Below are 17,048 nucleotides of genomic sequence, written 5' to 3' on the forward strand. Positions count from 1 at the left end.
AAAGTCAACTTTCTTAAGTACCATTTGCAGCCTTACAGTATAGCGGCTTATGCATGCCATGGCTGGCCTGGAAAACAGTGGCGCTATTTCCAGTACAGAGCACCCTACAAGCTTCTCGGTTGTGAGGGAATTCTTTATATTGACCTTTAATGCCATAGTCAGTTGCCGCAGGGTCTTTTTTTGTGACTTAACGGAGGTGTCTCGGGCATTTCTAATTTTTTTTTTGGGCAGTGTGGCAGTTATTGACAGATGAGGAACTCCATGAGCTATATAACAGCTACCTGTCCAGTTGGCTGGCAGCACCTTGTAAGCCTTTCGGCCACACACAAAATGGTGACCCTGTAGGGCCCAGTAAGGACTGTTTTTTAAGGGGATTCCTGGGATATTTAAGGCTGCTTTGGCTGTTTATCCAACAGTTCATATGCCCCTAAGGGGGCATCCCATCCTTCTGATTGGGTACAAGTGGGGGCGTTTCTAATTGTGCCGTTCAAATTACACTTGCCATAGGGACCACTACAAACCCACCATTGGCTTGCTACACTGGAGATATTAACTGGACGGCAAGTTATATTTCCAAACCTTTTTTTTTTTTTTTTTGTGGTAAGATTATTTGTAAGAGTTTTTCTAAAAGGGGAGGAACAATTACACCCACACTGCTGTCCTCCCCTGTTGGTCTTTATTTAATACCCATTAGCCCACTGTGTAATAACACAGGAGCTTTTTTCCACAGGACGCCCATAGTAATCAGATTGGTTTCGGGTAAAACATAACACTCCCTCAGTGAGTACTGCAACTGAATACTCCTGGTCCTGATAGGTGGCTTGCTGTAAAGAGGTCTTATTTCAGAACGGCGAGTCCGTTCTTTCCTGCTCTTTGCTGGCGGCTAATTCTGCTGGGGTCAAGGGCAGCATGTCAAGGGGCATTCCCATTTTGGGGGACCGTGGAGTTGGAGCACATACCCAGCAATCAGTTTGGTTTGTTAAAGTAGCAACATGGTGCGCAAGCGAAACAAAGGAGTTATGCTCCCGATATGCACAGTTTGGAAATACCAATACAGAGAATAACAATGTTACCCAATTAATTATTACCAGAGTCTTCCCAACCCAGGGTCTCCAGTACCTGGGTGGCCCCATTTTAGCGTTAAGGTGCCCACTATTTGTGTCTTTTAAACAGTAGCTTTAGCCCGAGATCGTCACTAGATGAGGAGTCAGCAGGTTGGACGATCCACTGTTCTGCTGACGAGGGGGCGGGTACTGCCTTCAGACGAGAGTGATGGATCCAGTTCTTGTGTCCCTCGATCTTTGCCTCTGTATGGGAGACCAGCAGGACGGTATAGGGTCCTTTCCACTTTTCCTGGAGAGGCTCGTCTTTCCAGGTACGAACAAGCACAGAGTCACCGGGCTGTAAGAAGTGGATGGGAGAGTCCAAGGGGAGAGGCTGGGAATCCTTGGTATACCTGTGAAGAGACAAGAGAACAGCAGACAGGGAACACATATACTGTGACAAAAAAACATTACCTAGCTCCCATTCCCCTGACAGAACCGGGGTGCCATTCATGCCCTTCCAAACATAATTTTAAAGGGACTAAGCCCTAATCTACCCTTAGGGAGAATGCGGATACGAAGTAGGACGAGGGGCAAAGCATTAGACCATCGCAGTGAGGCTTCTTGGCACACTTTTGAGAGATGCCGTTTAAGGGTCTGATTGGTACGCTCCATTACACCACTGGCTTGCGATCTCCAGGGCGTATGGAGTTTCCAGGGGATCTGTAAAGCATGTGAGATGCTTTGAATGATTTTTGACGTGAAATGTGTCCCGTTGTCAGATTCCATCCACAGGGGGAGTCCAAAGCGAGGAATGATCTCCTTAACAAACTTGAAGGCCACTGTTCTGGCAGTGCAATTACGGCACATTTATTCTTTTAAATGGACACAAATCAGACATCAAGAATTATAACATTCATAAACCAGTCGGAGAACACTTCAATCTCTCTGGTCACGCAATCACAGACATGAAGGTCGCTATCTTACAACAAAAAAACTTCAAATCCAGACTCCAGCGAGAAACTGCTGAATTGGAATTCATTTGCAAATTGGATACTATTAATTTAGGCTTAAATAGAGACTGGGAGTGGCTAAGTCATTATGCAAGGTAGCCTATTTCCCCTTGCTTTTTTCTACCCCCCCCCCCCGACGTTCTGGTTAAAGCTTGGATTTATGCTGGAAATGGCCCACCTTGATTATCATGCACATTGTAAGGAGAGTGGTCAGTTTGGATGAGCTATTGCCAGCAGGAGAGTGAGTTTGTGTGTGTGGGGGGGTGGGGGGTGAGAAAACCTGGATTTGTGCTGGAAATGGCCCACCTTGATTATCATGCACATTGTAGGGAGAGTGGTCGCTTTGGATAAGCTATTACCAGCAGGAGAGTGAGTTTGTGTGTATGGCTTTTGGAGGGGGGTGCGGAGGGGTGAGAAAACCTGGATTTGTGCTGGAAATGGCCCACCTTGATTATCATACACATTTTAAAAAGAGTGGTCACTTTGGATGGGCTATTACCAGCAGGAGAGTGAGTTTGTGGGGGGGGGGCGGAGGGTGAGAAAACCTGGATTTGTGCTGGAAATGGCCCAACTTGATGATCACTTTAGATAAGCTATTACCAGCAGGAGAGTGGGGTGGGAGGAGGTATTGTTTCATGGTCTCTGTGTATATAATGTCTTCTGCAGTTTCCACAGTATGCATCCGATGAAGTGAGCTGTAGCTCACAAAAGCTTATGCTCAAATAAATTGGTTAGTCTCTAAGGTGCCACAAGTCCTCTTTTTCTTTTTGCGAATACAGACTAACACGGCTGTTACTCTGAAACCTTTCTCTCTCTAGACTCTCTTCTTTTGTGCTATGTTTTGAAAAGGTAGATTAGCATTGTTTGTTGTGAGCAATAATTAATTGAAGTCTTTAGTTGCAAGTTGTAAAGAGACTGTGAATGGCAGGTGTTAAAGCCACTTGGGTCAAAAGGCAAACAAACCAATTGGATCTTATCAAAGGCCAGGACAGCAGTCTGGTAGAGGGATGAGATTATCTCAAGAACAAAGGAAGGAGGATGTTTGTGGTTTAAAGAGTCCTGATTGAAAGGAATGTCTAAGTACTCTGTATTCAGGACCAAAGAGGTGGGGGTAGGGATAGCTCAGTGGTTTGAGTATTGGCCTGCTATACCCAAGGTTGTGAGTACAACTCTTGAGGGGGCCATTTCTGGATCTGGGGCAAAAATTGGGGATTGGCCCTGCTTTGAGCAGGGGGTTGGACTAGATGACTTCCTGAGGTCCCTTCCAACCCTGATATTTTATGACAACTTCTATTCTAGGAGGCTGACACTGAAGATCCTTATCAAAAGCCATAATAGCGGGAATTTCTCCCTTCTCTCTTTATAGCAATAAACCTCCATTTAAACCCCTACCAATGTCTTATTGAAAGTAAAACCTTCTTAAATAAGCACTCTCAAAGGCTGTATCCCTGCAATTTGAAGAAAGACACTGATGCTTGGAAAATGTTTTGCGGAGGGTATGGGTGATTTCTGTCTGACTTATTCCCAAATAAATCTGTTAGTCTTTAAGGTGCCACTGGACTCCTCGTTGTTTCTGTCTAACTTGTTTCTGTTCAATGGTGCAAGCTTTGGTTGCTCCTTATATGCCTGAAGACGGCTCTAGCTTCTTTGGAGATGCGTGTTTGCAAATACTTTACCTAAGTGCAAAGCTTCTGATATCCTGGCTATGGCAATGGTGGGATGCTCTATGTGCCATGGAGTCCAATGACCTTACTGGCCTGTTTTCTAATCAATAAGTCACTGGAGTGTGGGCTATTTATCGTCCTTGGGGAATCTACCCTTAAAACAATGCAGTGGCACATTCAAGCCCTGGGAAAGATGAGAGCCTCCGCTCCAAAGACCGTGATGGAGAAGCGACAGTAACGGCTATTCCAATGTCACAGCTGTCTTTAAGAATGAATAATGTTTTTAAAGAACTGTGATGTGGAACGTTTGGACCTATTTGAGGCACATTTTAAGTTTCTGTCAAGTCCCGATGAAGCGAACAGGATAGATTCGAAAATGGGCTGGATGTTACTGGAGCTATAATTATATTTAAAAACTCCTTTCTGTTACATGGTAAACTATTCTAAGATGTCCTCCATTATTTAGATAGACTTCAAATGTGCACTATAAAAAGGAGGGACAAACATCCTAATGGGCCCCATTCCTGTCTCCCTGACCATCGCATTCACGGCACCAGAAGAGACAATGGAAGCATTCGTTCAGCTGGAGAAGGGGCCATTCCCTGAGTCGTTTGGTCACTAAAACAGGTGGAAGCACATGGTGAGAAACTTTGCTTAAACTGGATCTAGTTTGTTAAGTTAGGCTCCAGGTGTGTTTTAACTTTTATTTTCCTGAAAACATTTCTGTCTTGTATGCCTCATTGCTTGGACTGACTTCAAATCTCTCTCTTTGACTTAATAAACTTGTTTCATCGTTTGATCTGCTCCAGAGTGTTGACATCAAAGTGTCTGGGAAACTCCAATTTGGAGTGGCAGGTTACGTGCCTATTGTTTCTATGAAAGCAATAACAGACTTTACATAAACTTGTACAGTGCAGGAGAGGGCTGGGGGTCGGTCGGGGACTGGGGCTGTTCTGGGGTCACCCTGCAGCACAACCGAGGCTGGTAGGAGCCAAGGCGTGGCTGTCTGGCTGCAGCATACACACAGACACAGCTGGCAGTGACTTGCTTGCTGGAGGCTGTTTGGGAGCAGTCCAGGCTGGAGGCTGCAGCAGCAAAGCAGTGTAAAGGGCCAGAAGGCAGAAATGATCCAGCTACTCATCGGTCTGGACTGTACGCTGGGTATGTCACAGGGACCAGCACTGAAAATGCGGCACAGAACAGAGACGCGACAGACCCGACGTCCCACAGGAGAACCAAGAATGGAACCAAGAAGTCGTAATTCCTTAGCTAGTGCCCGATAAATGAGCCTTCAGCACTGGTCTGGCTAGAATTAAACATATGGCTTTGCAGGGGACGTTTTTCTCTTTCCAGTCATGTGAAAAATGCCATTTGGTGACAACAGCATCTCTTAAGGCCTGAGCCACCCACATACTGCTGAGGAAATGAACCTGGGGGAAAATATTCTTGAAAACACTCATCTAGAGCCCAGTGAAAATTGAATTCACAGCCCCTGGCTTACAACAGCAGGGCTCTGTGCAATGGATCCACAAGGGGACAAAGGTCACCCCTGAGAATATTTTCACCTCCAATGGGCTGCAGGGAGCACACTGGGCAGTGCCACTGACTGTACGCTGCCTGGCCCTGACTGAGCCACAGCCCCATCTCTGCCTCAGTTTCCCACACCTGTGGAATCGGGGTGAAGATCCTGGCTTGGTCTGTGTAAAGGGCTTAGAGGGGCCTGGGATGGAGGCCGAGTGCTACAAAGGGGCACTGCGGTGCTGATGGTGGCTGTATGTGCTCTGCTGTTTGTGGGAGCTGCAGAGCAGTGGGTGAAGGGGCCACTGGTAGGAGAGGCCAGCTCTGTTTCCATGCTGCAAACCCCTCTGGGACAGAGCCTCATAGGTGGCCATGAGGCATGGGGGCCCTTCCAGCTCCACGGAAACTGTGGCTGCAAGCAAATGAGCTATTCACTGGCAAACCACAGATGAAAACTCTTTGCTCCCTGACACACACCCAGACCCAGCCAGACCCTGCCAAGCTGGGCCAGCTTTGCCTCTAGTGCTCTGGAAATAAACGTTTCCTGTGCCCCATTCCCCAGCGGCCACTACCAGCCCTACCTGGGGCCACGCTGGGGCCTGCAGCCCATGGGACCTGCTGCTTCCTTCTGGGGAACGGCCCTGTACTGCATTCCCCACCCTGTTCAGCCAGTGAATTGCCCCACCTGTATCTGGACTGGAGCTGGCATCCCATAAAAAGGCAAGGTCTCAGACTGCAATCCCCAATCCCCTGGGGAAGCCAGGCCACTTGACCTGGGGTTTGATCATGGTCACGGCATAGCAATGGGACATTTCTCTAAGCCCCTTCCTGATCCCTTTAAAAACTTAGCCACGTTCCCCAAATAGCCCAAGGGTTTGAGATCTCCAGATGCACAGTGACTCTGCCCCCAGCCCCCCAAACACACCGGCTCGTTCTGCATTGACAGGAAAGTTTTTTATTGCACGAAACAGCAAGGAAACAAAACTCAGTGAGCGCTTCTAGGGCCCCACCTGGGACAATCTCCTCCCCATACCCTGCCCCCAATACCCCATGGATGCAGGGTGGGAGGGTCAGCTGTACTGTATAATGGGCATCCAGCGAGATGGGCACTGGGCTCACCCTGAGGGTCTCAGTGCCAGATTGGGGGGGGGGGGGGGCTGGGTGCCCGGATTTTCACTCATGTGGATGGGAACTGGGCACCTAGTGTGGGAAATTCCCCCGCAGGCCTCAAGCTGCCGGCCTGTGGGATGAGGGGAGGCACTGAATGTCCCTGTGGAGACTCATGGTGGGCGCTGCCCAGGAGGAGCAGGTGCGGGGACAGGGAGCCCCCAGTGGCAGAGAGCTGCCCAGGAGTGAAAGGGGGTGGGGGGCAGAAGGGGGATCCTCTGCTCCCTGCTCACGACAGGTACGTCAGCTCTAAGTGTACGGGCAGCCACCAGAGGCAGGCCACGTGGATCTTGGTGTTGCCAATTGCAGCCCTGTATTTACAGTCCTCCAGTACAGAGCCGTACAGTACCCGGCATGTGGTGATGTTGAAGGACGCCTTGCTGTCGTACAGGTTTGCGGAGACGTGGGTCCCCGTTGGCTGCAGATGTCCTGGAGCTGGCTGGGAGGGGCGTGGATAAAGGTGTTGGTGGGGTCACAGGAACGGCAGGTCAAGCCTCGTCGCTTCATCGTTATGTCGCAGTAGTGCCGATTGTCGAAGGCAAAGATCTTGGGGTTGTCCTGGTGCCAGTCCACAAAATCAAAGTAGCTGGTCCCTTCACTGAGCTGGGCCCATCTGGTGGCCAGCAGGACAAGGAGTAGCAGGAGTATGGGGCGGGGCCCCTCAGAGCCATGGCCGTGTCTGTCACTGGATTGACCTACAGTGCGGAGTGCGGGGGAGATGGATGGGGAGAGCACGGGGTGGGGATCTGCCTCCTCCATGGAACCTCCTGAGCCTGAACCCCGCCCCCTGCGAGCCCATTCAACATCTAAAGCCTAATTACCCACAGTGTGATCAGGACTGCACACACCCCTACTGAGATCAGGGCCCCCGTTGTGCCAGGCGCTGCCCAGACCCCAACTGAGATCAGGCCCCCAATTGTGTCGGGTGCTGCACAGACCACAGAGAAACTCTTACAGTCTCAGTAGGCAAAGCAAATAGGGAAAGGAAGACATAGACAATCCAGGAAGTTTTTGGAAAGCGTAGGGGACAATTTCCTGGCGCAAGTGCTAGAGGAGCCAACTAGGGGGGGCGCTTTTCTTGACCTGCTGCTCACAAACCGGGTAGAATTAGTGGGGGAAGCAAAAGTGGATGGGAATCTGGGAGGCAGTGACCATGAGTTGGTTGAGTTCAGGATCCTGACGCAGGGAAGAAAGGTAAGCAGCAGGATACGAACCCTGGACTTCAGGAAAGCAGACTTCAACTCCCTCAGGGAACAGATGGCCAGGATCCCCTGGGGGACTAACTTGAAGGGAAAAGGAGTCCAGGAGAGCTGGCTGTATTTCAAGGAATCCCTGTTGACCATGAGTTGGTTGAGTTCAGGATCCTGACGCAGGGAAGAAAGGTAAGCAGCAGGATACGAACCCTGGACTTCAGGAAAGCAGACTTCGACTCCCTCAGGGAACGGATGGCCAGGATCCCCTGGGGGACTAACTTGAAGGGGAAAGGAGTCCAGGAGAGCTGGCTGTATTTCAAGGAATCCCTGTTGAGGTTACAGGGACAAACCATCCCGATGAGTCGAAAGAATAGTAAATATGGCAGGCGACCAGCTTGGCTTAATGGTGAAATCCTAGCGGATCTTAAACATAAAAAAGAGGCTTACAAGAAGTGGAAGATTGGACATATGACCGGGGAAGAGTATAAAAATATTGCTCGGGCATGTAGGAATGATATCAGGAGGGCCAAATCGCACCTGGAGCTGCAGCTTGCCAGAGATGTCAAGAGTAACAAGAAGGGTTTCTTCAGGTATGTTGGCAACAAGAAGAAAGCCAAGGAAAGTGTGGGCCCCTTACTGAATGAGGGAGGCAACCTAGTGACAGAGGATGTGGAAAAAGCTAATGTACTCAATGCTTTTTTTGCCTCTGTTTTCACTAACAAGGTCAGCTCCCAGACTGCTGCACTGGGCATCGCAAAATGGGGAAGAGATGGCCAGCCCTCTGTGGAGATAGAGGTGGTTAGGGACTATTTAGAAAAGCTGGACGTGCACAAGTCCATGGGGCCGGACGAGTTGCATCCGAGAGTGCTGAAGGAATTGGCGGCTGTGATTGCAGAGCCATTGGCCATTATCTTTGAAAACTCGTGGCAAACGGGGGAAGTCCCGGATGACTGGAAAAAGGCTAATGTAGTGCCAATCTTTAAAAAAGGGAAGAAGGAGGATCCTGGGAACTACAGGCCAGTCAGCCTCACCTCAGTCCCTGGAAAAATCATGGAGCAGGTCCTCAAAGAATCAATCCTGAAGCACTTGCATGAGAGGAAAGTGATCAGGAACAGCCAGCATGGATTCACCAAGGGAAGGTCATGCCTGACTAATCTAATCGCCTTTTATGATGAGATTACTGGTTCTGTGGATGAAGGGAAAGCAGTGGATGTATTGTTTCTTGACTTTAGCAAAGCTTTTGACACGGTCTCCCACAGTATTCTTGTCAGCAAGTTAAGGAAGTATGGGCTGGAAGAATGCACTATAAGGTGGGTAGAAAGCTGGCTAGATTGTCGGGCTCAACGGGTAGTTATCAATGGTTCCATGTCTAGTTGGCAGCCGGTATCAAGTGGAGTGCCCCAAGGGTCGGTCCTGGGGCCGGTTTTGTTCAATATCTTCATAAATGATCTGGAGGATGGTGTGGATTGCACTCTCAGCAAATTTGCGGATGATACTAAACTGGGAGGAGTGGTAGATACGCTGGAGGGGAGGGATAGGATACAGAAGGACCTAGACAAATTGGAGGATTGGGCCAAAAGAAATCTGATGAGGTTCAATAAGGATAAGTGCAGGGTCCTGCACTTAGGACGGAAGAACCCAATGCACAGCTACAGACTAGGGGCCGAATGGCTAGGCAGCAGTTCTGCGGAAAAGGACCTAGGGGTGACAGTGGACGAGAAGCTGGATATGAGTCAGCAGTGTGCCCTTGTTGCCAAGAAGGCCAATGGCATTTTGGGATGTATAAGTAGGGGCATAGCGAGCAGATCGAGGGACGTGATCGTTCCCCTCTATTTGACATTGGTGAGGCCTCATCTGGAGTACTGTGTCCAGTTTTGGGCCCCACACTTCAAGAAGGATGTGGATAAATTGGAGAGAGTCCAGCGAAGGGCAACAAAAATGATTAGGGGTCTGGAACACATGAGTTATGAGGAGAGGCTGAGGGAGCTGGGATTGTTTAGCCTGCGGAAGAGAAGAATGAGGGGGGATTTGATAGCTGCTTTCAACTACCTGAAAGGGGGTTCCAAAGAGGATGGCTCTAGACTGTTCTCAATGGTAGCAGATGACAGAACGAGGAGTAATGGTCTCAAGTTGCAGTGGGGGAGGTTTAGATTGGATATTAGGAAAAACTTTTTCACTAAGAGGGTGGTGAAACACTGGAATGCGTTACCTAGGGAGGTGGTAGAATCTCCTTCCTTAGAGGTTTTTAAGGTCAGGCTTGACAAAGCCCTGGCTGGGATGATTTAACTGGGAATTGGTCCTGCTTCGAGCAGGGGGTTGGACTAGATGACCTTCTGGGGTCCCTTCCAACCCTTATATTCTATGATTCTATGATTCTATGATTCTAAAGGGTCCTTATCCTCCTGTTACAGAGGGGAAACAGGAAAAAAGATATTAAGACTCAGTTTCCATGTCCCTTGGATATTTTATACTCTATACTGTATAATGGGCACTAGGGGCAGCAGAGGGTGGGGGTGGGAAGGGGCGGCTATACTGTATAATGGGCACGAGGGACAGCAGAGGGTGGGGGCGGGGAAGGGGCGGCTATACTGTATCATGGGCACTAGGGGCAGCAGAGGGTGGGGGTGGGGAAGGGGCGGCTATACTGTATAATGGGCACTAGGGGCAGCAGAGGCTGATAGGTGCGGAGGGGTCGGCTTTACTGAATAATTAGGACCGTACAAAATTCATGGTCCATTTTGGTTAATTTCACGGTCATAGGATTTTTAAAATGGTAAATTCCACGGTCTCAGAAATTTAAATGTGAGGTTTTGCAGTGTTGTAACCGTGGGGGTGCCAACCCACAGGGGAGTTGTGGGGCGCTTGCAAGGCTGTTTTAGGCATTTTGAAATATTGTCACACTGACGCCTGCGGTGCTGCTGGCGAGGGCGCTGCCTTTAGAGCTAGGCTGCCGGGCAGCAGCTCCCACTCTCCAGCTGCCTGTGTCTGAAGGCAGCGCCACGGCCAGCAGCAGGGCAGAAGTGAGGGTGGCAGTTTTGTGAACGACAATAACCAGTTTTCATGGTCTGCGCAATGGCAGGTTAATGATTTTGCCACCCCTAGGCCCTGAAACAATTGCCACCCCACCCCAGCAGCTGCCCAACCCAGCTCACCTCCGCTCCGCCTCTGCCTCCTCCCCTGAGTGCGCCTCCGGGTCCTGCTTCTCCCCGCTCCCTGCCAGCACTTGTGCCCCAAACAGCTTCGCACAGCCGGGAGGGACGGGGAAGAGCGGGGAACGCGGCCTGCTCAGGGGAGGAGGTGGGGCCGGGGCGGGGATTTGGGGAAGGGGACCAATAGGGGGGTGGTGTTGGGGTGGGGACTTTGGGGAAGGGGTTGGAATGGGGGCGGGGAATGGAGGCAGGGAAGGGGTGAAGTTGGGGTGGGACCGGGGGGCGTGACCACCCAGCGGTGCCGGGGGAAGTTGGTGCCTCTGGCTGCTCTTACAAATTTGCCGCCTCTGCAAATTTGTCGGCCTTAATACGCCGCTGGGTCTGCAATGCGCTTTTCACGGCTGTGAGTTTGGTCGGGCCCTATATACATGGGCGCTGGGGCAGCAGAGGGTGAGGCGTATGAGTGACTCCAACTGATTGATGTCTGTTTTATGGTGAAGCATTTTATGTTAGATGACTTTTTGTTGATTTTAAGCTGGACAGGACCCTGATGATCGTCTTGTGGGAACTCCTGCATATCGCAGGCCAGACAAACTGATCCAGCATTTTCTGCATCTAGTTCCTAGCTCTGTTTGAACTGGAGCACATCTTTTAGAAAGACAGCTATGTCCCTTTGGAGATGCCAGTGATGGGGAGGGCACCCAGTCCCGAGCTCAGTGATCCCCACAGTTAATTTCCCTCACTCAATAATTTCCACTTTATTTCTAGTCTGAATCAGTCCAGGTTCAACTGCCAGTCACTGGGTCTCATTCTGCGCTTTTGCTGTCTGATGAGAAAGCTGCCTAAATGTCTGAAATCATACGACATCCAAGACTCTTGTGATCTCTCTTCGTTCCAGCATCAGGTTAGCCGTCTAATGTCTCGTCCATCCCCATGGTATCAGGGCACTTTGCAATCTCCTAATGTTACACACCTGCAGTCTAAATACTTTAAGATTGTGGTTGATGAGAGTATACAAGGACCTTCACGGGGAGGAAACACCAGGCACTCTATGTCTGTTTAATGTAGCAGAGAACGGCAGAAAAAGAACGAAGGGCTGGAAGTTGAAGCCAGACAAATTGAACTTAGAAACAAGGCCCCAGTTTTTAATTGTGAGGATGAGGAATCGTGGCAACAAACGATCAAAGGGAGCAAACGCCACCTTCTCCATCTCTGGGTGGCTTCCAGTCCAGACTAGGCAACTTGGTGGAAGGTGCTTTAGCCAGACACAAGTGATTGGGCTCAGTGCTGGGGTAACTGGGTGAAATTCTCTGGCCTGGCTTTAAAATGTTTAAATTGTTCTGGTGTGAATTCACGAAGGCTGGTTCAGGGTGTGAACTCCCCAGCTCTACAGGGCTTCTTGTGAAAATGGGCATGGAAGGGATGCATCAAGGCAAGGTCCAAAATTTCCCCCTGGGGTAGACAATGGATCCCACCCCAAAACTAATCCCCAGAGAGATCCCCCTACTCAGAACCTCTTTGTAACCCCCTCCCAGCATGTCCTCCCATCTCTCTCATAGCTGATCCCCAGAGGTTTATGAGTCTGTCAGACGGGGGACCTGAGCTGGGATTTTGAATGGAGCCTTCCAGAGCTAGGTGCCCTAATCCCACAAGAGATCCCCTAACTCCCTTAGGCCCCTTTGCAGACCCCAGCCACAGTCCTCCAGCAGTAAGATTCTTAGGCTTTGTTACACTAGCACTTCTGTTGGCAAAACTTTGTTGGTTAACAGTGTGAAAAAACGCCCCCCCCCCCCCCCCCCGGCTGACAGAAGTTTCACCAAGAAAAGCGCCGGTGTGGACATGGCTATGTCGGCGGGAGATGCTCTCTCCCATGCTGTGCTAGCGCTGGTCGGACGGTCAGCCCAGCTTTGCACAGCATGGGAGGCTGAATGTCGCCCCGTGGCAATCGGATCCTCCCAACCCGGCCTTTTTATTTTATCCTCCTTTAAAGAAACGAGCTGCTAGCCTGAGCTCTGAGCTTCCCTCTCCACATGAACTGACCCTGCCACTCTCACCTGCTTTGCCTTCTGAAATTCTGCAGCTCAGAGGTAAGATCTAAACTGGTGGAAATTCCTGCTCCAATTCTCAGAGGAGCCGTGGTGGGGTCTGCCAAGCCCTCTGCTCGAATCTCTGGGTGACAAGTTCTTTCCTACACGCAGGAGTCCCAAAACCTCCCCACCCCACCTCTCTAACCCACTAGACCCCATTCCCCACTTAGAGTTGGAGATAGAACCCAGGTGTCCTGGATCTCAGCGCCCTCGCCCCACACAAACCACTAGACTCCATTCCTCACCCCCTCAACCAGAGCTGGGGAGAGGACCCAGGAGTCCTGACTAAAATGGATTCCACTCCAAAACTAATCCCCAGAGAGAATCCCCTTGGAGGGGCTGCTCTAACCTACTGGACCCCACTCCTATTCTAGACCTAGGGATAGAACCCAAGAAGCTGGGAGAGCAATACAGCGGTGCATAGACAATCCAGGAAGTTTTTGGAAAGCGTAGGGGACAATTTCCTGGCGCAAGTGCTAGAGGAGCCAACTAGGGGGGGCGCTTTTCTTGACCTGCTGCTCACAAACCGGGTAGAATTAGTGGGGGAAGCAAAAGTGGATGGGAATCTGGGAGGCAGTGACCATGAGTTGGTTGAGTTCAGGATCCTGACGCAGGGAAGAAAGGTAAGCAGCAGGATACGAACCCTGGACTTCAGGAAAGCAGACTTCGACTCCCTCAGGGAACGGATGGCCAGGATCCCCTGGGGGACTAACTTGAAGGGGAAAGGAGTCCAGGAGAGCTGGCTGTATTTCAAGGAATCCCTGTTGAGGTTACAGGGACAAACCATCCCGATGAGTCGAAAGAATAGTAAATATGGCAGGCGACCAGCTTGGCTTAATGGTGAAATCCTAGCGGATCTTAAACATAAAAAAGAGGCTTACAAGAAGTGGAAGATTGGACATATGACCAGGGAAGAGTATAAAAATATTGCTCGGGCATGTAGGAATGATATCAGGAGGGCCAAATCGCACCTGGAGCTGCAGCTAGCCAGAGATGTCAAGAGTAACAAGAAGGGTTTCTTCAGGTATGTTGGCAACAAGAAGAAAGCCAAGGAAAGTGTGGGCCCCTTACTGAATGAGGGAGGCAACCTAGTGACAGAGGATGTGGAAAAAGCTAATGTACTCAATGCTTTTTTTGCCTCTGTTTTCACTAACAAGGTCAGCTCCCAGCCTGCTGCACTGGGCATCGCAAAATGGGGAAGAGATGGCCAGCCCTCTGTGGAGATAGAGGTGGTTAGGGACTATTTAGAAAAGCTGGACGTGCACAAGTCCATGGGGCCGGACGAGTTGCATCCGAGAGTGCTGAAGGAATTGGCGGCTGTGATTGCAGAGCCATTGGCCATTATCTTTGAAAACTCGTGGCAAACGGGGGAAGTCCCGGATGACTGGAAAAAGGCTAATGTAGTGCCAATCTTTAAAAAAGGGAAGCAGGAGGATCCTGGGAACTACAGGCCAGTCAGCCTCACCTCAGTCCCTGGAAAAATCATGGAGCAGGTCCTCAAAGAATCAATCCTGAAGCACTTGCATGAGAGGAAAGTGATCAGGAACAGCCAGCATGGATTCACCAAGGGAAGGTCATGCCTGACTAATCTAATCGCCTTTTATGATGAGATTACTGGTTCTGTGGATGAAGGGAAAGCAGTGGATGTATTGTTTCTTGACTTTAGCAAAGCTTTTGACACGGTCTCCCACAGTATTCTTGTCAGCAAGTTAAGGAAGTATGGGCTGGAAGAATGCACTATAAGGTGGGTAGAAAGCTGGCTAGATTGTCGGGCTCAACGGGTAGTTATCAATGGTTCCATGTCTAGTTGGCAGCCGGTATCAAGTGGAGTGCCCCAAGGGTCGGTCCTGGGGCCGGTTTTGTTCAATATCTTCATAAATGATCTGGAGGATGGTGTGGATTGCACTCTCAGCAAATTTGCGGATGATACTAAACTGGGAGGAGTGGTAGATACGCTGGAGGGGAGGGATAGGATACAGAAGGACCTAGACAAATTGGAGGATTGGGCCAAAAGAAATCTGATGAGGTTCAATAAGGATAAGTGCAGGGTCCTGCACTTAGGACGGAAGAACCCAATGCACAGCTACAGACTAGGGACCGAATGGCTAGGCAGCAGTTCTGCGGAAAAGGACCTAGGGGTGACAGTGGACGAGAAGCTGGATATGAGTCAGCAGTGTGCCCTTGTTGCCAAGAAGGCCAATGGCATTTTGGGATGTATAAGTAGGGGCATAGCGAGCAGATCGAGGGACGTGATCGTTCCCCTCTATTTGACATTGGTGAGGCCTCATCTGGAGTACTGTGTCCAGTTTTGGGCCCCACACTTCAAGAAGGATGTGGATAAATTGGAGAGAGTCCAGCGAAGGGCAACAAAAATGATTAGGGGTCTGGAACACATGAGTTATGAGGAGAGGCTGAGGGAGCTGGGATTGTTTAGCCTGCAGAAGAGAAGAATGAGGGGGGATTTGATAGCTGCTTTCAACTACCTGAAAGGGGGTTCCAAAGAGGATGGCTCTAGACTGTTCTCAATGGTAGCAGATGACAGAACGAGGAGTAATGATCTCAAGTTGCAGTGGGGGAGGTTTAGATTGGATATTAGGAAAAACTTTTTCACTAAGAGGGTGGTGAAACACTGGAATGCGTTACCTAGGGAGGTGGTAGAATCTCCTTCCTTAGAGGTTTTTAAGGTCAGGCTTGACAAAGCCCTGGCTGGGATGATTTAACTGGGATTTGGTCCTGCTTCGAGCAGGGGGTTGGACTAGATGACCTTCTGGGGTCCCTTCCAACCCTTATATTCTATGATCTCTGCTCCCAGACCCCTGCTTTTCCAATTACTTTATTGTCTTCTCCTCCCAGAGCTGGGGTTAGAATCCAGGAACCCTGATTCCCAGCCCCACTGCTCTAATTCCCAGGACTCCCTTCTCATCCCTGATAGAACCCAGGGACCTGGACTTTCAGCCCCCCCATTCCAACCGCTAGACCCCCACCTCCTCCCACAGCTGGGAATAGGACCCAAGTGCTCTGACACCCAATTGCACCTGCCCTCACCACCTGAAGTCCTGCCCTCCAGCAGCCAATTAACTGAGCCATGTCTACACCTGTGGGCTTTCCAGCATGAAGATTCAGAGCCTCTCAGGAACTAACTGTGGTGTGGTCTCCTCCTGGCCAAAGTCTTGCTTCCTCAGCTCCTGTCCCCTTGGATAATAGATGAGCTGTCTGCAGAGCGTCGCTGATGCCGTCCTCCCGTAGCTGCCGGTTATATACAGCCCGGGGTGGTGGGAGGGACTCCTGGGCTCAGCTAACACTGCGGAATGGGCAGCGCTGTGCAACCAGTGCCGGTAATGTTAGAGGGCTTCGTCCTTCACCCTCTCACGTCCCTGGTCCTTCTCGCATGAACAGAGAGCAACAACACCTGAAGTCAGAAGGTGCAAACAATTCAATGTTTATTGGGGTGAACTTCCAGCAAGCTTAAATCCAAGTTCTTTTTCCCTTATTTTCAAATCTCAACTTACTTCCTGTTTGCCCCTAATTTATATAGTAATATTCTCAGCTATACCTTAACCAATCATTTTACTGAAATGTACCTAACCAATCCTAACATATTGTAACATAATTCTCTAACCAATTATATCCCACTACCCTAATTAACTTACACCTAGCAAAATTAATTATACAGCAGACAGAAACAATTAGAGAACCAGACAGATTTACAATAGAAAAGTGGGGGCCATAAAGATAAAACATACAGAAATGAGGGTTTCACAACCACAACTATTGAGAAGTGATTTCTTGTCAGACAGGATGCTATCAAACTAAGTTTTCTTTAACCATCTTTCTCTGGAGGTGGTAGGCATTATCAGGACAGGATTGTATTCCTAACAGCCCAATAGCACCTGATTTCATTGTGACTAGTTTGGAATGTGAGGAGGTGACCGGTCGCTTCCCAGCTCACGGCTGCCTCTGCTGCTTAGCCAAAGGCCTCAAGAACAGGGCCTCAGACTGTCACTGTGAGAGAAGGCCCTTACACAGGCAGACAGTGATTGTCATTTTTTTTTTATACCTTTATAACTAGCTAAATGTTAAACATATACCTAAATTCTTAAAGTAATAGGCCTTTACAGACAGGCCTGAATATCTATATCCTAACAGGCAACGTCAATTGTGAAACAAACAGACCTTGGAACAGACACTACCGCTGTCTGTTCATTCAGGCCCAT

The 17,048-nt window shown here is 49.7% G+C and overlaps 1 pseudogene; it reads right to left on the reverse strand.

Moving 5' to 3' along the window:
• Positions 1 to 6,634: 6,634 nt before the first annotated feature.
• LOC125622512 (ribonuclease-like) lies at positions 6,635 to 17,048 on the reverse strand (annotated as a pseudogene).

The sequence above is a fragment of the Caretta caretta genome, chromosome 13 (genome assembly GCF_965140235.1).
Source record: "Caretta caretta isolate rCarCar2 chromosome 13, rCarCar1.hap1, whole genome shotgun sequence".
Lineage (NCBI taxonomy): Eukaryota > Metazoa > Chordata > Testudines > Cheloniidae > Caretta > Caretta caretta.